This window comes from Pantherophis guttatus, chromosome 4 (genome assembly GCF_059756535.1).
Source record: "Pantherophis guttatus breed Tessera chromosome 4, ASM5975653v1, whole genome shotgun sequence".
Lineage (NCBI taxonomy): Eukaryota > Metazoa > Chordata > Lepidosauria > Squamata > Colubridae > Pantherophis > Pantherophis guttatus.
The window spans coordinates 67,445,278-67,471,756 of NC_142066.1; the positions used below are offsets into that span (position 1 = coordinate 67,445,278).

A 26,479-nucleotide genomic window follows, 5' to 3' on the forward strand; every position below is an offset into this window, starting at 1 on the left:
AGTCCAACTCACTGTTCAAGCAGAAGAGCCTATACCATTTCTGACAAGTGGCTGTCCAGTCTCTTCTTGAAAGCCTTCAGTGATGAAGCACCAACAACTTCTGGTTGTGATGCTGTCTATCTCAATTATGATGGGTAGGAAAAGTGTTTCCATTTTTCAGTTCAGATAATCCTTTCTCATTCATTGTTAAATGAGCCCATCAGAAATTAGTTCAAATAATTTGGAGGTGAGCGTTTATACATTGCTTTGAAAACAGTAAATCATACCTTTGTAATATCTTAGAATACTGCTTCCTTCCTTCCATGTAGATGCAGTTCCATTGAGAACCACATGTTGAATGCAATTTGTCAACCAACAAATTTTTTTTAGCTTACCAAGAAGTACGTTTCTCAAATACCTTACCGAAATCCAAATATATTATGTCCATTGCATTTCACTGGTCCACTATTTTAGTCAATTTGGCAAAGAATGAAATAAGATTTGCTTGGCATGATCTGTTTTTGACAACCCCATGTTGAGTTCTGGCTATAACTTTGCTTACTTCTAAGTGTTTGCAGATCTGTTGCTTGATTACCTTTTCCAGGATCTTCTCAGGTATTGATGTTAGGCTGATAGATCTGCAGTTTCCTGGGTTCTGTTTTTTTGGGGGGTGGAGTAGGGAGGGAACTACATCAGCTCTTTTCCAGTTCTCAGGTACAGATAGTCCTCAACTTACAACAATTGAGCCCAAAATTTATGTTGCTAAGTGAGAAATTTGTTAAGTGAGTTTTGCCCCATCTTACAACTTTTCTTGCCACATGAGTTAAGTGAATCACTGCAGTTGTTAAATTAGTCACATGGTTGTTAAGGGAATCTGGCTTCCCCATTGTCTTTGCTTGTCAGAAAGATGCCAAATGTGATCACATGAACCCACTGCAACAGTCATAAATAGGAATCAGTTGTCAAGCATCCAAATGTAAATTACATGACCGTGGGGAGGCTGTAATGGTCATAAGTGTGAGAAATAGTTATAAGGGTTTTTTTCAGTGCCATTGTAACTTTGAACAGTCACAAAATGAACTGCTATAAGTCAAGGGCTAGCTGTAGTTTCCCAGTGCTCCAGGATCTTTGAAATATATGGTTTAATGGTTCTGAGATCTCATCTGCCAACCCCTTCAGAAGTCTGAGATGTAATCCATCTGGTCCTGGTGATTTGAATTTGTCTAGAGTAGACAGGCGTTCTCTTATTTTCTTGCTTATTTTAATTGGTATTTCTAGTCTGTGTTTTATGGTTATAATTTTGGTAGATTTATAATGTTTCGCTCCGTTTGGGTTCATTTCTTAGTGTAAGGAAACAGTCCAGCCATTTTATATATTTGCCCTGTTGACATTTGACTAACATGGCTCAAGTGATATTATTCTTATTGCAGTATTCTTTATACATAATAGACAAAAGGCCTTTCTTTCTTTCTTTCTTTCTTTCTTTCTTTCTTTCTGACTGGAGAAATTTAGAGTCAGAATAATCAAACCTATTGAGTGGCCACAAGGTGTCACTGGTACTCTATAAGCAAAGTACTGTGGAAGAATTTGCTTTACATATAAAAAATAAGTTTATCTATTTAAAATATAATTTGGATTTAGGATTTTCTTCCAAAGCAAACCTAATTCTCATTTTAGTTTATTTTAGTTTATTCTTTATTATAATGCTAGAGCGTGTTTTTATTTAATTCTCCTTTTTTAAAGGATCTCTACAATATTTTAATTTGCAAAATCCCTTGGGTGTTAAGAAGCCTCATATTAATTATTTGCAGAATAAAATACTAGAATTATATGGGATGTTTCAAATTCTGTCTGGGTCCTCTGGTTGGGTGTCACCATTTAGAGAAGAAAAAGATATTATTAAATGGACAATTTAACTGAACAATTCATTTGAAGTTTAGGTTGTTTGGATTGTCTATTAAATGTAGGAATTTGAATACTGGTGAGTTGCAATTGAATTGAGTTCATTATTCTGTTCCTTTAGTAATAAGAGTTGGTACTAGTGATTATTAATTTATTAGGATAATAGCAGGGGGGGGGAAAGCCACATGAAATCAGTCAAAAGGTCTATATAGTAAAATAACCAGTAATCATGTTATACGAAGATATTTAAAGGGAAGAATAAATTGATTTTAGAGGTATTTTTATTATTATTAAAAAGTTTTAACAAGTATTACAGAAATTTTTCCCATCCCTCCTCCCTCCCTTTCCCTCCAACCTCCCTCCCCCCACCCCTGAACTTCCCAGAGCAAAAACAGGGTATAGCATAACAAACATAAGCTAAAATAAGCTAACTTTCTGTAGTCCCCAAATTCCTTCTTGCTCTTTAACTCCCCTTTCAATTAACAAAACATAATTCAAAAAGAAAATATTGGTTTCATTCATAAGCTATTTGGAACTTTTTAGTCCGATATTTGTTTTAAATATAGTTAATCCATCTTCTCCATTCCAATACATATCTTTCGTTTGAATGGTCCTTCAAATACACTGAGATTTTAGCCATCTCTGCTAAATTCACTACTTTTAGTGTCCATTCTTCAATAGTAGGCAAGTCTTCCTTCTTCCAATACTGCGCTACCAAGAGTCTGGCTGCTGTTATTAAATTTAAAATCAACTTAGTCTCTATAACAGTACAATCTGTAATTATACCTAACAAAAAGAACTGTGGAGTAAATTTTATCTTCTTTTTGAGAATATTTTGGATAATCCACCATATTTTTATCCAAAATGCCTTAATTTCTTTACATGTTCACCATATATGATAATACATGGCATCATCACATTTGCATCTCCAACACTTAGGTTGCAAACTTGGATACATACAGGCTAGCTTTTTGGGATCTAGATGCCATCTATAAAACATTTTATAAAAATTTTCTCTTAGGTTTTGGGCTTGCGTAAACTTTACATTTCTAACCCATATTTTTTCCCACGTTTCCATCATTATTGGTTCTTCAATATTTTGTGCCCACTTTATCATACAGTCCTTAACTAACTCTGTTTCTGAATCTATTTCTACCAATGCATTATACAACCTTTTTATATGCATTTGACTTTGATCTCTAATCTGTTTTACCAAATTCTCCTCATTCTGCAAAATACCAATTTTCTGATCTTCTCTCCATCTAGCTTGCAACTGTACATATTGAAACCATGTTTGAATTATCCTTTCTTCTCTTAGTTGATTCAAAGGGACTTCTGGTGGCACCACAGGCGCCGAAGATGCTCCTTTTGTGAGCTCCAGCCCCGCGATCTTGTAAAGCCGCTAGAACAGTGCAAATCAGCTGTCTAGCGGCTTGGAAACTTTCTCCCCGGGAAAAGGGAAGGAAGAGAGCAGACGGGCGTAGGTAGAGCTCCCCAAGGAGCCCCAGGAACAATTCTGGGGCTCAAAGGGTGAGAGCTCCCTGGAAGCCCAACAGAGCTCCGGATCTGGGATGTTTCTGCTTTAAGCAGAAGAAGACGCCGCCACCACCCCTGCAAACAACACTTGGAATAAACATCATTCGGAAGCAGGCTGAGCAAACTCAGGAGAGATCAGATTTGCAAGTACTGAACTTTAACTCCAAATGTGTATTACTTCCTTCTGATTTATTAAGGGGAGAAAGTGAAACCAAGATAGCGATTGAGCTTTAATGGGGCGTGAAAGCGAAAGTTAAAAAGGAAAGTTTTGTTTAGCGCTGGCAGCCCCTGTTCAAAATTAGAGATTTCTGCTTTTAAAAAAAAAAGAAGAAGAAGATTAAAGGCTAAAAAGACTACAGCAGTGATCTTTTTTAAAAAAGGATTGATATTATTTAAAGACTGGGAATTTTTGGATTTGGCGGATTTATTGTTCTGGCTGCTGAATAAATTCAAATTGGAAACTAAAAATGGCTTCAAAACAAATAAAGACTATAGTCCCCAAAAGTGCTGGGAGCTCGCCAGCTCAAATGTCCAAATTGCAATCTCTCTCTGTTCCAACGGAACCAACAATATTAACAGTTGAAATGTTGCAGGAAGCCCTTAAAACACAAGCCTCTGTTACGGAAAAAAAATTACTTCGGTGTTTGAGGATAAAATTCGAGATATTGCTGAGGAGATAGTTCAAATTAAAGAGATTATTCAAAAGCAAAATCAAGAAATTAGAGAAGATATTATCATGGCAGTTCAAGGTCTGGCAGGCCATATTGAAGCAGTAGATGAAAAAGTGGAAGAAATTAAGCAGTCTAATGAGAACTTGGAAAACAAAATGGTGGAGGTCCAGGATAAGATGGAAAGAGCAGAGGCTGAGGTGATAATGATACAATATAGAGATATGGAATTTTCTTTGAGAATAAGAGGCCTCAAAGAAAATAAGCAAGAGAATTTGAGAGAGATCTTTTCAGAAGCATTTGCACAGATAATGGGAGATCAAAAAGCAAATCTTGAATGGCAAATTGACAAAATTTATCGTGTCAATTCATGGGTTGCCAGACAGAAACATTTACCAAGAGACATTGTAGTCTATTTTACGCAATGGACAAGGAGAATACGCAATGAAATCCTACAAGTCACTTTTAAAAATAAACTTCAAGTGCAGGGGCAGGATGTTTTAATATTGAAAGAGATTCCCCCCCCCCAAAAAATGTTGAGAGTTAGAAGGGATTATGCCTTTCTGGTGGAAGAACTGAGAAACCATCAGATACAGTACAGATGGAAAGTTCCAGCTGGACTAGTGGTGAACTATTCAGGAGAAAGATATCGTCTTAACTCAGTGTGGAAGGCAAGAGATTTTTACACCAATGTACTAAAGGCTGGATGCCCACAGCCCCCAGAAGCCAGAAGCAGAAGGGGCAGGAAAGGGGGAGAAGGAAGAAATGTTGGCACAGGCCCAAAAGGGAGCTTTGATTACTCAAGAAGAATTAATACAGCTTTCGACTACTGTTCAAGTTTTGGAGATAGAAGAACCTAAGGATCAAAGACAGACCCGAGCGGCAGCCAAGCGTCAAGAAGAATTAAGAGTGCAGCAACTTCAGATGATTCAAGACGCTACAAAAACAGAAGCAGTGGGAGGAGCAAGGCCAAAAAGTAAAATGCATGGAGATTTCCAGCAGATACTCCAAAAGCTTCAGGGGGCCAAGAATGGCAACTAGATTTTTGACTTGGAATGTTAATGGCCTAAATTCACCACAAAAGAGGAGAAAAATATTTCATTATTTGAAACGGTTTTAAAATGATGTAATTTGTTTACAAGAGACTCATATTAGAAGATCAAAAATATTTAATAAATGCAAGGTTAGGTATACATTTCGTTGCATCTGCTCCTGAGAAGAAGAATGGTATAGTTATATACCTAAAAAAAGATTTAATTGCCAAATTAATTGAAGCAGATGATCAAGGAAGATTTATAGCAATTGAACTTTTAATAAAAGGAGAAAAATACTTTTAATTGGAGTCTATGCACTGAACCAACAACAGGAAAAATTTTATAAGCTTTTACATTCCAAGTTATTACAATGGGATTATAAATCATGTATTTTACTGGGCGATCAGAATGGAGTTTTGGACACTAAAAAAGATAAGAAGGGGCTCTTGCAGAATATCTCAACGCGTTCAAGATTGCCAAAATTGTTTTTTGAAATGATGGATGATATGGAGTTGAGAAATATCTGGCGAGAGAGGAACCCCGAAGAAAAAGACTTTACTTTTTTTTCTGATAGACATCAATCTTTCTCTAGGATTGATTTTATATTAATTACTAATGATCTTTTTTCTAGGCATGAAGAAGACAAAGATCTGCCCAAGAGTTTTAACGGATCATAGTCCAGTTTGGATGGCATTAGAGTATGGAATGGGATCTAAGAGGTCTTGGAGGTAAACGAAAATCTGTTTAGATATGAGGAAAATGTAAAAGAACGTAAAAAAATTATGAGAGAATTTTTCATTATAAATATGCATAAGGATACATCTATGGAAATGGTTTGGGATGCAAGTAAAGCATATATGAGAGGTATTTTGATATATTTGAATAATAAACATAGACGTAAACAGGAAAAAAAAGGAAGGACTTAGAAGAGGAAATTTTAAAAAAAGAACAAGCTTTGATATTGAACCCAGTAGACAAGAAAATAAAAAGAGGTAATTAACTTATTGCGAGGGCAACTTAATATGTTAATGGCAGATCAGGTTGCAACTAATTTGCAATATAATTAGCATTAATGCAATGCTAATAAACCAGGGAGATGGATGGCATATTTGTTAAGGAAAAAACAAAAGTCACGGACCATAGAGAAAATAGAATATAAAGGTAAAGAGGTTTATCAGCAAATATGATTAAAAAAGCATTTTTAGAATTTTATGCGAGGTTGTATGCTAGTGATAAAATTCAAAGTATAGATATAGATAGAGACTTACCGAAAGAGAATATTCCTACAATTACTAAAGAGCAAAGGGAGGGTCTAAATCAACCAATAGCTTCCGAGGAGATTATATTTGCAATTAAGCAGTTGAAAGTGGGTAAAGCTCCTGGGACGGATGGTTTGACAGCTGCTTATTATAAACACTTGCAGTCAGAAATGGTGGGACCACTCAAATAATTATTTACTAACATACAATCGGGAGGACTTGTACCCCCATCCTGGAGGACAGCTTATATTTCTCTGATTCCAAAGGAGGAGCAAGACCATACTCAGCCAAAAAATTATAGGCCTATATCACTTTTAAATACAGATTACAAGATTTTTGCTAAAATACTAGCAAATAGGTTAATGACAGTCATGCAACAAATGATTCATAATGATCAAACTGGTTTTATAAATGGTAGACAAATGAAGAGTAATGTAAGGCAAGTTGTTAACCTATTGGAGTATTTGGGGAAGAACAACCAAATCCCTGCGGTGCTGATATTTCTTGATGCAGAGAAAGCATTTGATCGATTGAACTGGCAATTCTTATTGAAAATAATTGAAAAGATGCAGTTTGGAGAATATTTTACACAATCTATTAATGCAACATATCAGAAACAAACAGCGCAAATAATAATTAATGGTAGTTTAACATACTTTTAACATAGAAAAAGGAACGAGACAAGGATGACCTCTGTCTTCATTATTGTTTATCTTGACCTTGGAATTTCTGTTAAGTAAGATACGTGGGTCGGACAAAATAAATGCAATTAAAATTAGGCAGTATGACTACAAATTACGAGCATTCGCAGACAACTTGATTGTTACTTTAACCCAACCATTACAGTCGGTTGTAGGTTTAATGGACATAATTAATCAATATGGACAAGTATCTAGATTTAAAATAAATGCAGGGAAAACGAAGATAATTACTAAAAATATGATTATAAATCAAAAAGATGAATTAGAAAGACTAACAGAATTTGAAATTGTAAAAAAAGTTAAGTATTTATGGGTCTATATTATGACATCAAATGCGAAATTATTTAAGCATAATTATGATCCGTTGTGGCAAAAAATACAGAGAGAGATGGAAAACTGGAAAAAATTACAATTATGCTTGTTATGAAGAATAGCAGCAGTAAAAATGAATGTTTTGCCTAGGATTTTGTTTCTTTTTCAAATGATACCAATACTTAAAAAAGATGAGAATTTGAAGATATGGCAGAAGGGTATTAATAATTTTGTCTGGGCAGGGAAGAGACCAAGAATAAAACAAAAAATAATGCAGGATATACGTGAAAGAGAAGGTCTCAAAATGCCCAACCTAAGACTATATTATGAGGCAGCTGCTCTGTCAGCAATTAGTGAACTTAACAGAAGAAAGAATATTGAATATTGAGGGATATGATTTGGTTTATGGTTGGCATGCTTATTTATTATATGATAAGAAAGTGGATAAGGCTTTTAAAAGTCACATATTAAGGAATACTTTATTGCGTGTCTGGAAAAAGTATCAGTATAAATTAAACTATAAGTTACCAATGTGGGCAATACCCAGACACGCGATAGAGAATATAAGTGTAGAGCAAAAACAAGATGTGATTCCTAATAAAGAGCTTCTTAATAAGGAAGGAGGTATACTACAATTAAAATCTTTGAATCAACTAAGATTTTAGGGTTTTTTTAAACACCCGGAAGTGATGAATAAAGGAGATGCTCCCAGTGAAGCTTCTCCTTGTGATTCCTTGTGATTCTCTTCCAGATAATCACAAGGAATGCAGTTTTGCGCATGCCCCAAGATGGCGACGCCCGTCTAGATCGCGTCTAGAGATGGGTGGCTCGTGGACTGGCAGGGGTCTTCTGGGGCTGCCATGAACATCGGCAACCCCGTTTCCAGTTTGAGGACTCTCTCCCCAGCCTGATGAGGGCTTTTTCGCCCTCCGGAACCTCGTGGCTGGGGAGAAGTGAGCGGAAGACGGCGCGGGTGTAAGAACGCCGAGGCTGAACGCTGACAGCCCGGCTGCATTGGCTCCGCCGTTTTTCTCCCTGTTTGACCGAGGCGGCGGCTGCTAGAGCGGTGGCGGCGGCGGTGGTGATGCCCAGCGAGCTCCCCCCTGACCCTGGATGCCCCTGGGGGTTTCTTTTGGATGTTCCGGGGGCGCTGGGGAACGCTGGAAGCTTGGGTGTGGCCAGCGCCAAGGACGACGCTGTGGTAATGGAGGCTGCTGCGTGGCAACCAGGTCGAGGGCGGTGGTGCTGGAGAGCTGGAGAGTTGTTGGCGTTGGAGGAGAGGAGAGGAACATCAAGCCTCGACATTGAAATGGGGGAGTTGAACCCCATTGTGCTCAGGGGTTGAAGGATACATGGCTGACGTTAAGGGTTTGTGTGGAAAGACCTGGGGTTGGAGAGGCTGGTGGACGGCTCAAGTATTGGGTCGCTATGGATGGCCTCCCCCCCTCCCTTTTTAGGCCCTGTTATCGGCCTATCGGCCAATGTGGACTTTCTTCCCCAGAGCTTGGGACCTGGCTCTGTCTTTCGTCCTGTCTCCTGGCTGTATGGAGGACAAGGCAGTTACGGGAGGATGGATGGAGCCAGCTCCAGACTACGTTCGCCGCGGACGGGACTCATCTTTTCAGGGCCAGGAACGCCAAACCACCGTGAGAGGGTGGTTTTGGACTTTTTCTGACTTTTTCCATCTTGCCTGATTAGGATGGCCAACCACCGTGAGAGGGTGGTTGGATAGTTCCCCCCAGCTGGACTGAACGTGAGGACTCCTACCCATTACCGTGAGAGGGTAATGGTGACTCTTCCGATTATCTTAGTCTTGCTTCCTGGACATTTGAAACCATCATTATAGACCCCTAGGCCATGTCTAGGCCAAACTTGTATTATCACTCTAATGTTAAAATGTATTCTAGGGCAAAGCTTCTTGTGCTGCGAGATTCCCCCCTCTCGCAGGCCTGGCCCTCTATGTTATCGAGGGCCCACCTTAATGACGGATCTTGGGACCCCGAGAGGTGGCATGTCGCAAAAAGGGGATTGAGGGGTTTTTTAAAGACTTTTTTAATTAGACTTTTAAGGGGTTCTGAGGGTGGGGGAGGTTATGTGGGTTTGGGGGAAAACCCACGGGGGTTGGAGACCAGTCCGGCTGCTATTAATGGTGCCGTAGGGGGTACGGACTCTGGGGGAAAGGGGACTGTTAGAATGCCCTCTAGTGAGGGCTTCTCTATTAACACGCTGAGTGGGAGGGGCAGGTATGGCGGGAGCAGGGGGCCATATCATGTGGTGGGGGCATGTGCTCGCTATCTCCGAGCAATTGCGTGCCCCGGTCCCCTTAGCTCTTCCCGTTCCCCAGGCTGCTTAGAGTCTCAGCGCCCGAGTCTTCGGCTGATGTTATGTAATGCCAGGTCTGTAGTAAATAAAGCCCCCCTCATTTGTGATCTTATTCAGGAGGGGGGAGCGGACCTGGCAGGTATCACGGAGACCTGGTTGGGCCATGAGGGGGGAGTTCCCCTCGTGGAGATGTGCCCATCAAGCTTCCGTGCATTTCATCAGCCGAGAGCTCAGGGCAGGGGCGGGGGGGTGGCAGTCATTTTAAAAGAAGGTCTTGATCCGAGGGAGACCACTGTACCTCAGATAGCCGGATGTGAGTCCCTTTTTGTGAAGTGGGGTCGTGGGGTGCAGATGGGTCTGTTGATCACGTACCTGGCTCCCTGCCACGTGGCAACGACCCTGCCCGAACTCCTCAATGTTATAGCCGAGGTGGCGGCTGATACCCCCAGACTTGTGGTCATGGGGGATTTCAACCTGCCATCCATCGGTGAGACATCTGAGGTAGTTCGGGAGTTCATGGCTTCCATGACGGCCATGGACCTGACCCAAGTAATTCACGGCCCTACTCATATGGGGGGACACACTCTGGACTTAGTTTTTATCTCTGGTCAGTGGTTGAGTGGCCTTGATATAGGGGATGTAGATATTGAACCCTTGTCATGGTCTGACCACTCGCTCCTTCGATTTGACTTTCTGACCGCCGTACCCCGTCGCAGGGAGGCGGAACCGACCAGGTGGTTCCGCCCCAGGCGCCTGATGGACCCTGATAGGTTCCAGATGGAGCTTGGGCCATTTCCTGAGACTCTAGCTCATGACTCGGCTGAAGACCTGGTGGCCGCCTGGGATAGGGCGGCTGCCGGGGCTTTGGACCGGGTCGTGCCTTTGCGGCCTCTGACCTGGCACCGAACTCACTTAGCTCCTTGGTTTTCCAAGGAGCTGAGGGTGATGAAGCGCCGGAAAAGACGCCTAGAGAGCGGTTGGAGGGCCAGTCGTTCCGAGTCTGACTTGACACTGGTAAGGTCTCATATTAAGACCTACCTAGTGGCGATAAAAGCGGCGAAATCTAGCTATTTTGCCGCTCTTATCGCGTCATCAGATAACCGCCCAGCCGCCCTGTTTAGGGTGACTCGCTCCCTCCTCCATCTGGGAGCGCGGGAGGACCCCTTGCAGGGCCGAGCTGAGGATTTTGTACAGTATCTAGATGATAAAATAACTCAGATTCGGGAAGACTTGGCCGCCGACTGGGTTAGTTCAGACGAGACGACTGAGGCAGGCCTTGAGAGTGTTATCTGGGAGGAGTTCGATCCTGTGGCTCCCGAGGACGTGGACAGGATCTTGGGGCGGCTGAACGCAACCACATGTTTATTGGACCCGTGTCCCTCCTGGTTGGTGCTGGCTTCCCGGGAGGTTACACGAGGCTGGCTCCAGGGGATTATTAATGCTTCTTTGAGCGAGGGTGTCCTGCCGGCCGCCTTGAAAGAGGCGGTGGTGAGGCCTCTCCTCAAGAAGCCATCCCTGGATCCGGCTGTTTTGGCTAACTATCGTCCAGTCTCCAACCTTCGCTTTATTGCGAAGGTTGTTGAGAGTGTGGTGGCGCGACAGCTTCCCCAGTACCTGGATGAAGCTGTCTATCTGGATCCGCTCCAGTCCGGCTTCAGACCTGGGTACAGCACGGAAACGGCATTGGTCGCGTTGGTGGATGATCTCTGGAGGGCCCGGGATAGGGGTTCTTCCTCTATCCTGGTCCTATTAGACCTCTCAGCGGCTTTTGATACCATCGACCATGGTATCATGTTGCGCCGGCTGGAGGGACTGGGAGTGGGGGGCACCGTTTTGTGGTGGTTCTCCTCCTATCTCTCCGACCGGTCACAATCCGTGTTGACAGGGGGGCAGCGGTCGACCCCGAGGCGCCTTGTTTGTGGGGTGCCGCAAGGGTCGGTCCTCTCGCCCCTCCTGTTCAACATTTATGTGAAGCCGCTGGGTGAGATCATCCGTGGTTTTGGGGTGGAGTTCCATCAGTACGCTGATGATACTCAGCTGTACATTTCCACCCCAGACCATCCCAATGATGCCTTGGAAGTGATGTCCCAGTGCCTGGAGGCCGTGCGGGCCTGGATGGGGAGAAACAGGCTTCGACTCAACCCTTCCAAGACCAAGTGGCTGTGGCTGCCGGCGTCCCGGTATAGCCAGCTGACGCCATCGCTGGTTATTGGGGGCGAATCATTGGCCCCCACGGAGAGGGCCCGCAACTTGGGTGTCCTCCTGGATGCGCGGCTGTCTTTAGAAGGGCATATGACAGCCGTGGCCAGGGGGGCTTTTTGTCAGATTCGCCTGATACGCCAGTTGCGCCCCTTTCTGGACCGGGACTCCCTACGCACGGTCACTCAAGCACTCGTCACTTCTCGTCTGGACTATTGTAACGCTCTCTACATGGGGCTCCCCTTGGGGTACACCCAGAGGCTCCAACTGGTGCAGAATGCGGCTGCGCGTGGGATTATGGGAGCGACGGGGCGCTCCCATGTGACTCCTCTCCTGCGCGAGCTGCATTGGCTTCCGGTGGACTTCCGGGTGCGCTTCAAGGTGTTGGTGATCACCTTTAAAGCGCTCCATGGCTTAGGGCCAGGGTACTTACAGGACCGCCTTCTGCCACCAATAGCCTCCCACCTGCCGGTTCGCTCCCACAGAGAGGGCCTCCTCAGGGTGCCGTCGGCCAGACAATGCCGGCTGACGACCCCCAGGAGGAGAGCCTTCTCTGTGGTGGCACCTACCCTATGGAACAATCTACCCCCAGAGATACGAGTGATCTCCGACCTTCGGATTTTTCGTCGGGCCCTAAAAACTCATTTTTTCCAGTTAGCCGGTCTGTCTTGATTTTAGGGTTAGTTTTAAAATTTTAATATTGATTTTAATTGACAAGTTTTAAATTATGGGCCAAATTTATAAATTATTTTAACTTTATTTTTAACTGTGATGTTTTGTATAGATGTTTTTATCTTGGCTGTTCACCGCCCTGAGTCCGAAAGGAGAAGGGCGGTATAGAAATTTGAATAAAGTAACGTAAAGTAAAGATAGAGAAATTTTAAAAAAATAATTTTTTTTTAGTCAAGTTTTCTATTTATATATAAATATTTTGAAGACAGCGTATTGTCCAGGGACTTGTTGTACAGAAGAAAAAAATATCAGATGTACTGATAGTGATAATGATAATACATGGAATAATTATAGCAATATTTATAATTACGTTAACTTATTTATAATCATATTAATTGTACTAGCATACTTATAGTTATAGACAACATTCATATTTTACTTACACATAATAATAATCTTTCTTCACCTAACTTCTACCTTTATCTCTAGCCATTGATAAAATCTATTCCATGTTAAATAGTACTCTGTATCTCCTTTATCTTTTATTTTCAGTGTCAATCTATCCATCTTTGCACAGTCCAATATTTTTCGAATTATGTTTTCATCTGGTGGGGTGTTCTCATTTTTCTTTCTTTCTTTTTTTATTAAAAAGTTTTTTAAAAATTTACACATATTTTCCCTTCCCTCCTCCCCCCTCCTGCCCCAACCCTCCCTCCCCCCGAACTTCCCAGAGCAAATACAGGATATAGCATTTAACAAACATATATAAAAAAACATAAGCTAACTATCTATAGATTTATCTCCCTTTTACACTTTAACTCCCCTTGTTCCTATCTGAATATAACTATTTAAACCAATTATTGCTTGAAAATAATCAATCCAACTTCATTCTTGTCCATTCTTCAATAATAAGCAAGTCTTCTTTCTTCCAGCATTGCACAATCAGAACCCAATTACAATTAACCATCACATCTCCAACCCTTACATATATTAACACATTAACAAAATATTTTAACCAATCTCAAATAAATTATATTGTAAAAACCTTATTTTTACTTTTTACCCCATAAACTCATATTGACTCTTCCTAAAAACATTCGTTACTTAATAGCTTTGCATAAACTTATTCATTTTATTCTCTATAAATCCACTGCTTATAATCAAATAAAATCTTCACTATTTGATATATATAAAAAATATTGTGAAAACCTTCCCTCAACCCTTGCACCACTTATATTTTCCTTATAACCCACAAGTTTATATTTATTCTTCAACAAAACATTCTTTATAAGCTTATATAAATTTTTCAGCAAAGCATTCCTTAAGATATAACTTTAGTGTTAATATACTTCAGGACAAAAGTGAAGGTTTGGTCAATAGCCCATAACAATTCAAACGTAACATTACTTAATATAACTTTTCAAGACAAATCATGTCCCTAAATATAAGTAAATCATTCATTTACACTATAACATAATATTTCAAAACAAATCATATCCCTAAATACAGGTATAGTCATTCATTTTCACTACTACTATCCTCCCCAGACAAAAAGATTGTAATTTTTCCCTCTCCATTTTTTCCTGACTTTTTTGCAAACCTTCTTCTTCAGTCTTATTCCTCCATCTTCTTTTATTTTTATAAGTTCTTGAGTTTTCAGCTGAAGTTGCTGTACCTTACAATCTTGTTCTCTTCACAAAGTAATTCCTTTCAGTAAACACACTTCTTTGACTACGATTGAGAGTCCATTTTTGTAAAAAAGTTGTAAATTTCCACTTCGAATCCTCCTTCTTATATTAGAAATCCCAACACCTCCTGACAATTTTCCAGTTAATGTATCAAAGCCTCTGGAGAAATCTCTCTCAATATTTCCTGGTTACACTCCTTCAAACCTCTCAGCCATTCCTTCTTAATTTGAAAAACATTAATTCCATTTTCCAAAGGCACATTAAACTAGATTGTTTCTTCCACCTCTTCATTCAGCAACTCAGTATTATTTGGCAACTGAAATATCGATACAGTATCTTCACTTGTAACTTTGTTTCGAACTTGAATAAAATCCTTGTTGAATCCTTCCATTCTTTCCAACATGGAGGTAAAAGATTCTAAAATTTCTTTAAAGAGACCCACAATCAGTATTTATGTATTTACTGATGTTTGTAATATTGAGCCTTCATCACTTTCAAAAAAGCCAGCCATTTTTTTTTATCCATCCGCCTTGAACAATGCTGGGTGTTAACAGCTTTATCGAGAGTTAACTTTCACTTTCACACCCTATTAAGCACAAGCGCTATTTTTTTCACTTCTTTAAGCAGCTTCAAAAAGTAGCAATTTAAACATGGAATTAAGGGTTTGTTACTTGCGATTGTCTGTTCTTCTGTCTTCACTCCATCTGCATAGATAATCAACTTAGATCTCAATAAAGATTGCAGAAGTGGTCGCGACGTTTTTTTCTGCTTAAAGCAGAAGCGCCCTAGATCTCGGAGTTTCACCGGACTTCCTGGGGAGCTCTCACCCTCCAAGCCCCCAAAACTATTTCAGGGGCTTTCGGGGAGCTCTACCCCCATCTGATTGCTCTCCTTTCCCTCTTCTCCCAGGGGAAAAATTTTCCAGCCGCCAGACAGCTGGTTTGTGCTGTCAAGATTACAAGATCACACTGCTGGTGCTCCGAAAGAGAGCATCCAGCAACATCGGCGGTGCCACCGGAGGTCCTCATTTTTCCAATACTGTGCAAATACAATTCTCGCTGCTGTCAATACATGTAGCATTAAGTACACTGCTCAAAAAAATAAAGAGAACACAAAAATAAGACATCCTAGATCTGAATGAATGAAATATTCTTAGTAAATACTTTGTTCATTATTTATTTATTTATTTATTAAATTTATATGCCGTCCCTCTCCAGAGACTCAGGGCATTACATAGTTGAATGTGCTGACAACAAAATCACACATAAATTATCAATGGAAATCAAATTTATCAATCCATGGAGGTCTGGATGTGGAGTTACGCTCAAAATTGAAGTGGAAAAGAACACTACAGGCTGATCCAACTTTGATGTAATGTCCGTAAAACAAGTCAAAATGAGACTGAGTAGTGTGTGTGGTCTCCACGTGCCTGTATGACGTCCCTACAACGCCTGGGCATGCTCCTGATGAGGTGGCGGATGGTCTCCTGAGGGATCTCCTCCCACACCTGGACTAAAGTATCCCCCAACTCCTGGACAGTCTCTGGTGCAACATGGCGTTGGTGGATGGAGCGAGACATGATGTCCCAGATGTGCTCAATTGGATTCAGGTCTGGGGAACAGGCGGGCCAGTCCATAGCATCAATGCCTTCATCTTGCAGGAATTGCTGACACACTCCAGCCACGAGGTCTAGCATTGTCGTGCATTAGGAGGAACTCAGGGCCAACCACACCAGCATATGGTGTCACAAAGGGTCTGAGGATCTCATCTCGGTACCTAATGGCAGTCAGGCTACCTCTGGCGAGCACATGGAGGGCTGTGCGGCCCCCCAAAGAAATGCCACCCCACACCATTACTGACCCACTGCCAAACCGGTCATGCTGGAGGATGTTGCAGGCAGAAGAACGTCCTCCATGGCGTCTCCAGACCCTGTCACGTCTGTCACATGTGCTCAGTGTGAACCTGCTTTCCTCTGTGAAGAGCACAGGACGCCAGTGGCGAAGTTGCCAATCTTGGTGTTCTCTGGCAAATGCCAAACGTCCTGCATGGTGTTGGGCTGTAAGCACAATCCCCACCTGCACAGGTGGTCTGTGGTCACCACCTGCAGAACCACTCCTTTATTGGGATGTCTTGCTAACTGCCTATGCTTTCCCACCTGTGGTCTATTCCATTTGCACAACAGCATGTGAAATTGATTGTCAATCAGTGTTGCTACCTAAGTGGACAGTTTGATTTCACAGAAGTGTGATTGACTTGGAGTTACATTGTGTTGTTTAAGTGTTCCCTTTATTTTTTTGAGCAGTGTATATAGTCCCTTTATTTATTTATTTTATTTATTAAATTTATCATAACTTTCTGGTATTGTACCCAACAAAAATATTTCTGACTTTAAATCTATATGCTGCTTAATCATCTTTTCCAGCCATGTGTGTATTTTTATCCAATATTTTCTTGCTTTCATATTTGTCCACCACATATAATAATAAGTACCTGGGATCTGATTACATTTCCAACATTTGGTGGATATATTTTTAAATATTTTTGCTAGTCTTGCTGGTGGCAAATGCCACCTATAAAACATTTTATAAAGATTTTCCTTATATGCAATAGCCATTGTGAAGACCTATGTGTACTGACCAAGAACTTGTGAATATACAGTAACAACAAACCTTGGTTCACAGCTAAACTTAAGCAGCTACATCATCTAAAGAGGAAGCCTACAGAAAAGGTGATAAAATACTGTACAAGCAGGCCAGAAATGTATTAACAAGGGAGATCAGAGCAGCAAAAAGAAGCTACTCTGAAAAGTTAAAGAATCAGTTCTCAACAAATGAACCAGCAAACATATGGAAAACTCTTAAAAATATCACCAATAGCAAACTTCCTTCCCAGGCTGAAGGAAATCAACAACTGGCAAATGACCTGTTTTACTGCAGGTTTGAAAGGAAACTACAGCCACCTATCTCCACAACCCCCATCTCAGACACACCAAAAACAGCCAAGCCTCCTACAACTGACACCATCCCATTGGGTTCACAACCCCTAGTGATCACAGAAAAGGAAGTGCAAGACCTATTTCACAGACAAAAGCCAGGAGAGGCTCCAGGCCCAGACAAGATAACTCCTTCTTGCTTAAAAGTCTGTGCTGACCAATTGGCCCCCATCTTCACCCGTACCTTCAATAAATCGCTAGAGATGTGCTATATTCCTTCTTGCTTCAAACACTCTACTATCATCCCAGTGCCGAAGAAGCTCACCATCAAGGAACTGAATGATTACAGACCAGTTGCTCTAAAATCTGTAGTTATGAAAACCTTTGAAAGGCTAGTGCTGTCCCACTTCAAAACCATCACAGATCCGCTGTTAGACCCCTTGCAATTTGCATACCGAGCAAATAGATCAACAGATGATGCTGTTAATATGGGTCTGCACTACATCCTACAACATCTTGAATGTCCTAAGACATTCACAAGATGTGTAACAATTAAAGAAGATAATAATTATAAATTGGCACAACAAATTAAAATGGATTTTGGAGAAGTGGAAAAATCTACAATTAGCATTGATCGGAAGAGTAGCCACTATAAAAATGAATATCTTGCCAAGATTATTATGTTTATTTCAAATAATACCAATAAAATTGGGGGGAAAATATTTTTGAAGAATTAAATAAAACAATATTAAAATATATTTGGCAAGGGAAAAAAGCAAGATAAGTTTGAAAACGTTGAAGATTGTAAAAATAGAGGTGGTTTTGGGCTACCAGATTGGGAACTGTACTACCAAGCTTCGATACTTATTTGGATTGGCTTGAGGAACAAAAGATTATTGATCTTGGAGAGACATGATCTCGAATTAGGTTGGCAATAAATACATAGCTACTTCCAAAGACACTATGTTAGGAATACGTTATTATTAGTATGGGAGAAAATTAAAGAACAACATTATTTGAAAATACAGGTCTGGCTTTCCACAATGAAGGCACTGATTTACTCAAATATTATTGATATAAAGGAGGTTACCATATATAAATATACTGCTCAAAAAAATAAAGGGAACACAAGCAGAAGACATCTGAGATCTGAATGAATGAAATAGCCTTATTAAATACTTTGTTCTTTACATACAGTAGTTTATATACTGCTCAAACAACTAAAGGGAACAAACAAAGTATTTAATAAGGCTATTTCATTCATTCAGATCTCGGATGTCTTCTGCTTGTGTTCCCTTTATTTTTTTGAGCAGTGTATATTTCAAATGAAAAGGGGGAACATAAGCATAATCTTTGAAAAATCCTTCAGGACCAGCTCCCTACCCTAACTATGGTCACTAGCCACAGTCATTCCTATCTTCAAAAAGGGAGATCCCAGCCTAGTTGCAAATTACAGACCAATCTCTTTATGCTGCATCACCTGACAAGTCATGGAATCAATCATTAACCATTCCATTACCCTCTACCTAGAAACAAACAACCTACTCTCTAATAAATAATTTGGTTTCAGAAAAAAATTATCTTGTAATCTACAACTTCTACACTGCAAGAACATATGTATTACAAATCTCGATCAGGGCAAAGCAATAGACGCAATTTACATAGATTTCTGTAAAGCCTTGAATTCAGTGGTACATGACAAACTACTTCTAAAACTAAAATCCTATGGCATCTCCGGACCCCTATATAATTGGATGGCTGCATTTCTGTCAAACAGACAACAAGTGGTCAAAATAGGGAGTGCCCTATCAAATCCTGCACCTGTTAATAGCGGTATTCCACAAGGTAGCGTTCTAGGACCAACACTCTTCATACTATACATAAATGAGCTTTGTGATCATATTATATGCAACTGCGTTCTCTTTGCTGATGATGTAAAAATGCTGCTACCCTTCAAAAAGACCTCGACTTTGTGTCGGAATGGTCAAACAATTGGCAACTCCAAATCTCAACCAACAAATGCTCTGTCTGACACATTGGAAAAAAAACCAGAACACAAAATACATGCTGAGTGGACACGACCTTGCAGATGACCCTCACTCTGTGAAGGACCTTGGAGTACTCATATCTAATGATCTAAGTGCCGAATCCCACTGTAACAACATCGCCAAAAAGGCATTAAAAGTTGTAAACCTAATATTGCATAGCTTCTTCTCCAGTAATATCACACTATTAACCAAAACATACAAAACATTTGCTAGACCAATTCTCGAATACAGCTCATCTGTCTGCAACCTGCACTGCATATCGGACATTAATACAATTGAACGTCCAGAAATATTTCACAAGAAGATTCCTCCACTCCTCTGCTCGCAACAAAATACCTTATGCCACCAGACTTGAAATTCCGAGCTTAGAAAACTTAGAACTACGCCGCCTTCGGTATGACCTAAGCGTAGCTCATAAAATTATCTGCTACAATGTCCTACCTGTAAATAACTACTTCAGCTTCAACCACAATAATACACGAGCACACAATAGATACAAACTTAAAGTAAACTGCACCAAACTCGATTGCAAAAAATATGACTTCAGCAACAGAGTCGTCAATGCCTGGAATGCACTATCTGACTCTGTGATTTCATCCCCAAACCCCCAAAATTTTAACCTAAGACTGTCTACTGTGGACCTCACTCCATTCCTAAGAGGTCTGTAAGGGGCATGCATAAGAGCACCAGTGTGCCTACTGTCCCTGTCCTAATGTTTCTTTTATTTTTATCTATTTTATATATCAAAACCATGCTTATACTTATTACCAAATATGTTCTTGACAAATATTTTTTTTAAAAAAAATTAACGTAAAACTAAACAGGAACTGAGTGATCAAGGGATTGAGATAACATGGTGGTCATATGTGCAGATACAATCTAGATATGAGAAGAATGTTAAAATGTATGGTTTGTATAAAGAATTAACAGAATTAGATCACAGGGACAGATGAAAAACTAATAAAGTCTAATTATTTCTTAAGTATTAAAATGGAGGATGAACAAGTAAAAGAGACAATGATAGAATGGGCTAAAAACTTTGGTTATTTGATTGAGTTAGATGAGTTGCAAAAATTATGGGATAGAAATTATAAATTAACAATGTCTACTGCATACAAAGAAAATCTTTATAAAATGTTTTATAGATGGCATTTTCCGCCTTCAAGGTTAACAAAGATGTTTAAGGATAAATCTGCGAAATGTTGGAAATGTCACAGTCACCTGATTCATACTATCACGTGTGGTGCACATATCAAAAAGCAAAAAAATATTGGACTGAAATACATACATGGCTGGAAAAAATGATAAAACAATATATCAATTTGAAACCAGTGACATTTTTGGGGGGCCTTTTACCAGACAAGTATAACAAAGGGAATGCATATCTGATTTTATATGTACTGACTGCAGCGAGAATAGTATTAGCACAACAATGGAAAAGTGAAGAGATCTCGATAGATGAAGACATGATTAGAAAAATATTAGAATGTGTAGAAATGGATAAGCTAACACTTAAAATTAAGGAAAAGAAAGAAACTGAATATTTTTTGACTTGGGACTTATTTTATCAATGGTTAGCTGACAAAATAGGAAATATATGGAAGGATTAGTCATATAAGGAAGATATGTTAACTTGCTTAAACAAATATCATCAATATTATTACTATTAATATAATTGATATTAATGCAATGAATATTGTTGTAAATACCTTATTTCCTGTAATGATTTGTCCCAGACAACACACTGTTCAACTGAAATTAGAATTTTTGTATGTTATAAAACAAAATAACTTATTACAATATATTTATATATCTATTTCTATATCTATCGATCATCTATTTATCTGTTATCTATCTATCTCTATATACTGTGTTTCTCAGAAAATTAGACAGTCTTATTTTCTTTTAAACTTGAAAATAACCACTTGGGCTTATTTTTGAGGTGGTCTTACTTTTTTTGATGTGCAGCAGGCCAGACTCAGTAAGGTGGACACGCAATGGAGGCACTGTCACCTCCATTCCAAACCTTCAGCATTCAGAATGGAGGCTTTTTGGCGAACATGTGGAAAATGGGGAGGAGGATTTTCCTGCCTGCCATCCTACCCTTAGTCTGGGCTGATCTTGAGGAATTGATGACAAGCAAGAAAATTCCTCTCCCCATTTTCCTCCCATTCCCCTCCCCATTTTCCTCCCATTCACCCGCAAGCCTCCCAAAAAGAGGGAAAAAGCAAAGCAGCTGGCCATGGAGCTGCTGGCTTTGGGGAAGCGGCCCAACAAGCAGAAGCGTTGCGCCCAGAAAGAGAAGGGCAAAAGCGGTATTTGCGCTGCCCCAAGGGGCCAGTGGGTTGCAGCTGGAGCCGGACAGTTGTCCCCCCCATGCCCGCGCCATCACTCGTGCTGGCCACGCCCATTCCCCCAGGCTTATTTTCAAGGTAGGGGTAATATTAGGCCCACCCCCAAAAAATTAGGGTTGGACTTATTATTGGGTGGATCATGTTTTCAGAGAAACACAGAAGAGAGAGAGAGAGAGAGAGAGAGAGAGAGAGAGAGAGAGAGAGAGGGAGAGAGAGAAAGAAATAAAAGTTCCATATTTTTTAAAAAAATTAGTCAGAATTATTTAGTGCACAAAGCTTAGAGAACAATAACTGGCAAGTTTTGAAAGAAAAATAATTTTAGTTATTAGTTTAGAAAAAATTTTGGATGCCCATCTTAAACAGCTCTGGATAGCTTACAAGAAATACACTAGAAAAATAGCATGATAAAATTCCTATAAATCAAATAAAATATTATATATATATAAAAGCAAAAACCGGACTTCCGGTTTGTTCGCCACCAGCAAAGACGGTCTCCTTTTAAGGACCGCCAGCCCCGCTGTCTGTAGAGCCGCTTCGATACCCAGAAGCGGCTTGAAAACTCCAAAAATCCGAAGGATTGCAGGAGGAGAGAAGGCAAGGCACTGCTTGAGCCCTGTGAGCCCCCAGAGAATCGCTGCTGGGAAGGAAACAGGTGCGGCTCCCTTTCAACTTGCCAGACTCCGGACGGCGTGGGACGATTCTGCTCTTCACAGAACAAGCTGGCTGCTGCAAACGTCCTATCTGAATGAAACCAACCTTAATAATCAGCGGAAGTATTAACTTGAACCCCCAAACTTGAAAACTGCAAGTATTGATGCTTTGGTGACTTTTTAAATTAAGAGAAAGTACGATCGTGTGAAATTGATTTGAAAAAAAAATGGCGCCCAGCAGCTGAGCTAACGAGCTAGTGAAAGTGACTCTGTGAAGTTACTTTGATCAGTTACAAAGTTACTCTGCCTGTAATATAGAGGAATAGGAGAAGAGGAAAAAAAATTTCTTTAAAATCTGAATTTGCTCTCAGCTTCTATCTGATTAAACCTGGGGGACTTTTTTAGAAGCCTTTGTGGAGGTAGAAAAGGAAAAAGGATTTCCCTTTTCAGAAAAACCAACCTACGTGGCAGGATGGCCTCAAAGAAGCAGGAAGGAAAGGCAGCAGGGGGGGGATCCCCCACACACAAACATGAATCACAGCCTCCCTCTGTCCAACAAACTCAGAAAAAAGACTTTGACTTTGAAATTTTAAAAGAATTTATATCTCAGGTTTTGGATGATAAATTTCAAAAATCTCAACAGGAAATAGATGATAAACTTCAAAAATCTCAACAGGAAATTATGCAGGAAATTAATGAAATCAAAGATATGATGAAACAGGATTATGGCAAGGTGACTAAAAAAATATCAGATGTGGCGTCTGGCCTTGCAGAATTTATTATTAAAGTGGACTCTAAAGTGGAAGAATTTAAATCAGAAGTCAATGTTAAGATGAAAGACAATGATTATAAAATTTCTGATGTTGATGATAAAATGCAGAGAGTTGAAAACGAAATTGTAATGATGCAATTCAGGGCAATGGAATTTGCTATAAGGCTTCGAGGAATCAGGGAGGATGACAGACAGGATTTGAGACAGACTTGTGCTGAGGCTTTGGCAGTGATATTAAAAATTAATCCTGATGTGGTTTTTTACAAAATAGACAAAATTTATAGAGTGAATTCCTGGGTGGCCAGACAAAGACAATTGCCTAGAGATGTGGTGATATATTTTACAGACAGAGCAATAAGAAATGACATCCTGCAAAAATCTTTTCTCACCTCTGTGCAAGTGGGGGGCGCACAAATTGGAGTTTACAAAGAACTACCACCTAAAATGCTGAAAGCCAGAAAAGATTTTGGCTTTCTAGTAAAAGAACTGCAAAAACAAGAGATACCATTCCGGTGGGATGCCCCAACTGGCATAATTTTGAAGTATAAGGGAGAAAGACATCGTTTGAATACTGTGGAGAAGGCGGAGCATTTTTATACTACTATTTTTAAAGAAAGAACACCATCTCCACATACATCTACAGTGCTGGAGATTAAGGAGAGTGATAAGAAGCAACTCCAGCAAGAATTGCAAGAACTGTCTAAGCAGGTGGAGTTAGAGGAAACGCAGGGTGCTGAAGGAGGTTTCTTGGAGGAGCCCCTGTTAGAATCTTCTCCAATCTTGGACCCGGCTCGGATGGTTGAAGTTAAAGATCAGCGTATAACTCGTGCAAAATCTAAGCAACTTAAAGAAAAGCAACAACAGGAAAGACAATATAAAAAGGGAGTTAAGAGTACTACACAAGAGACTGAAGCCATGGGGGGAGCAAGACCGAAGATTCCGGAAGATATTCGGTTATTCTGCTCGTTGCTTCAGAAAGATAAAGATGACAATTAAGTGTTTATCCTGGAATGTGAATGGGTTGAACTCAGTACAGAAAAGGAAGAAGTTATTTGCATACTTGAGACAATTCAATAATGATATAATTTGTTTACAAGAAACTCATATCACAACTCAAGATCAAAAATACTTGATAAACTCTAAATTAGGAACACATTTTATATCTTCAACTTTGCAAAAAAGGAATGGTGTGGTTATTTATGTAAACAAAAGACTAACAGCTAAAATTATAGAAGCAGATGAAGATGGTAGGTTTATAGCAATTGAATTGCTTACAGTAAATGGCCAAATTCTTTTGATTGGAATTTATGCTCCCAACCAACAACAGGATCATTTCTATAAAATGTTACATACTAAAATACTGCAATGGGACTATAGATCTATTTTAATTATGGGAGATTGGAATGGAGTAATTGATTCTAAACTAGATAAAAAGAGTTTGGCGAAATCCAGGATTAGACTACCACAGACTTTTTTTGATATGAAAGAAGACTTGGAATTAAAAGATATTTGGAGAATACACAATCCAAAAGAATTGGATTATACTTTTTTTTCCGACAGACATAGATCCTTCTCTAGGATTGACTTTATTTTGTTGTCAGATGATTTACTTGTTAAGACAAAAAGAACAAAGATTTTCCCAAGAACTTTGTCCGACCATAGCCCAGTATGGATAGAAATCGAGATGGGTAAGACTGAGCGACGCTCTTGGAGAGTGAATGAAAACTTGTTCAGATATGAAAAAAATATAATAGAACTTAAAAAGCACTTGAAAGAATTTTTTGAAATAAATTTGAATAAAGGTACCCCAATTGAAATTGTGTGGGATGCGAGCAAAGCTTATATGAGAGGGGTGCTCATTTATATGAACTCTAAACATAGATTGATTCGACAAAAGAAAAGATCTGAATTGGAAGTAGAAATAAAGAACAAAGAACAGCTACTTATTAAAAACCCAACAGATGAAAGAATACGTGGTGTTATAAAACTTTTGAAAGACCAATTTCAAATGCTTATGGCGGAACAAGTTGCAACAAACTTACAATATGCGAAGCATAATACATTTTGTAATGCCAATAAACCGGGCGATGGTTGGCTTACACATTAAGGAAAAAGCAGAGTATACGGACTATTGATAATATTGATATTGGAGGGAAAGAAATCTTTCAACAAAAATTAATTAAAGAAGCTTTTGTGGACTATTATACTAAACTATATGCTAAAGATGATGTGCAGAATGGACTTATAGAAAAATATTTAAATAATAAAAGTGTTACAAAAATTACTGACCAACAAAAGGAAAGAATGAATTATCCTATAACAGAGGAGGAGATAATAGTAGCAATTAAACAATTAAAAACAGCTAAAGCTCCTGGAACGGATGGCTTGACTGCAGTGAATTATAAAACTTTGCAAGCAGAAATGGTGGAACAACTTAGAGATCTATTTTTTATGTTTTGGTAACGAATGTCAATGTGTCTGGACCTAGAACCTGTGAAATGAGATTCAGAAATATAAACCACCGATTCATTGTCTTCCATCACTGTGATCGGTCGGATCGGGTGTGTCCAGATATCTGTGACTAAAGCATCAAACCAAGTTAGGGAATTACATGCATCTGAAACACAAGCATATTCAGCTTCAGTAGATGAACAAGAAACAAAATTCTGTTTACGTACTTGCCAATAAACAGGACATCCATTTAAGAACATCATATAACCTGAAGTACTTTTGCGTGATTTCTTATCACTTGCCCAATCAGAATCTGCATAACAACATAATTCTGCATAATCAGTATGTGTTGGTTCTAACAATAACTTCATGTGTTTAGTGTATTTTAGGTATCTCAATAATTTCTTAATACATGTCCAATGAAACTGTTTTGCCTTACCTACGTGTCGAGATAAGAGATTAACACTAAGTGCAATGTCGGGTCTGGTCCAACTACTAATGTACAATAGTGACCCAATGACTGAACGATAAAGTGTTTGATCCTCGAACTCAGGACTTTCTTCTTGTGTCAAGTTGTGAAAATCTGTTTGCATGGGTGTCTTTGTTGTGTTAGCATCTTTCATGTTGCAATGATGCAAAATTTGTTCAATTTTATCTTCTTGTGAAAGACTAAACCCCTTCTGTGTCTTTTCAATCTGAACACCTAAATAAATGCTAATGTGACCTAATGATTTCAATGTGAAGTATCTCTGCAAAGCTTTGGCAAAAATCTCACTCATTTGCTTATTTGGACCAATATAAACAATATCATCAACATAAACAAGAACTATCTCATATGCATTGTTAGATCTTTTTGTGAACACGCACTCATCAGTTTCGGACTTAATAAAGCCCATTGAATTTAGTTTGTCAGTAAGACATAAATACCACATTAAACCAGATTGTTTCAGACCATAGAGACTTTTGTTTAGAAACCAGGTATCCCCTTCTTGCTGTCGGA

At 39.6% G+C, this 26,479-nt stretch overlaps 1 long non-coding RNA gene across 1 annotated transcript in view; it reads right to left on the reverse strand.

Moving 5' to 3' along the window:
• Nucleotides 1-1,438: 1,438 nt before the first annotated feature.
• LOC117664951 (uncharacterized) overlaps nucleotides 1,439-26,479 on the reverse strand; it is a 34,536-nt gene continuing 9,495 nt past the window's right edge. The window contains exons 2-3 of the long non-coding RNA XR_009622604.2: nucleotides 20,962-21,004; nucleotides 1,439-7,107 (exon numbers count right to left, since the gene is read on the reverse strand). This is a non-coding gene — a long non-coding RNA (uncharacterized LOC117664951). The remainder of the gene's footprint in view (nucleotides 7,108-20,961; nucleotides 21,005-26,479) is intronic.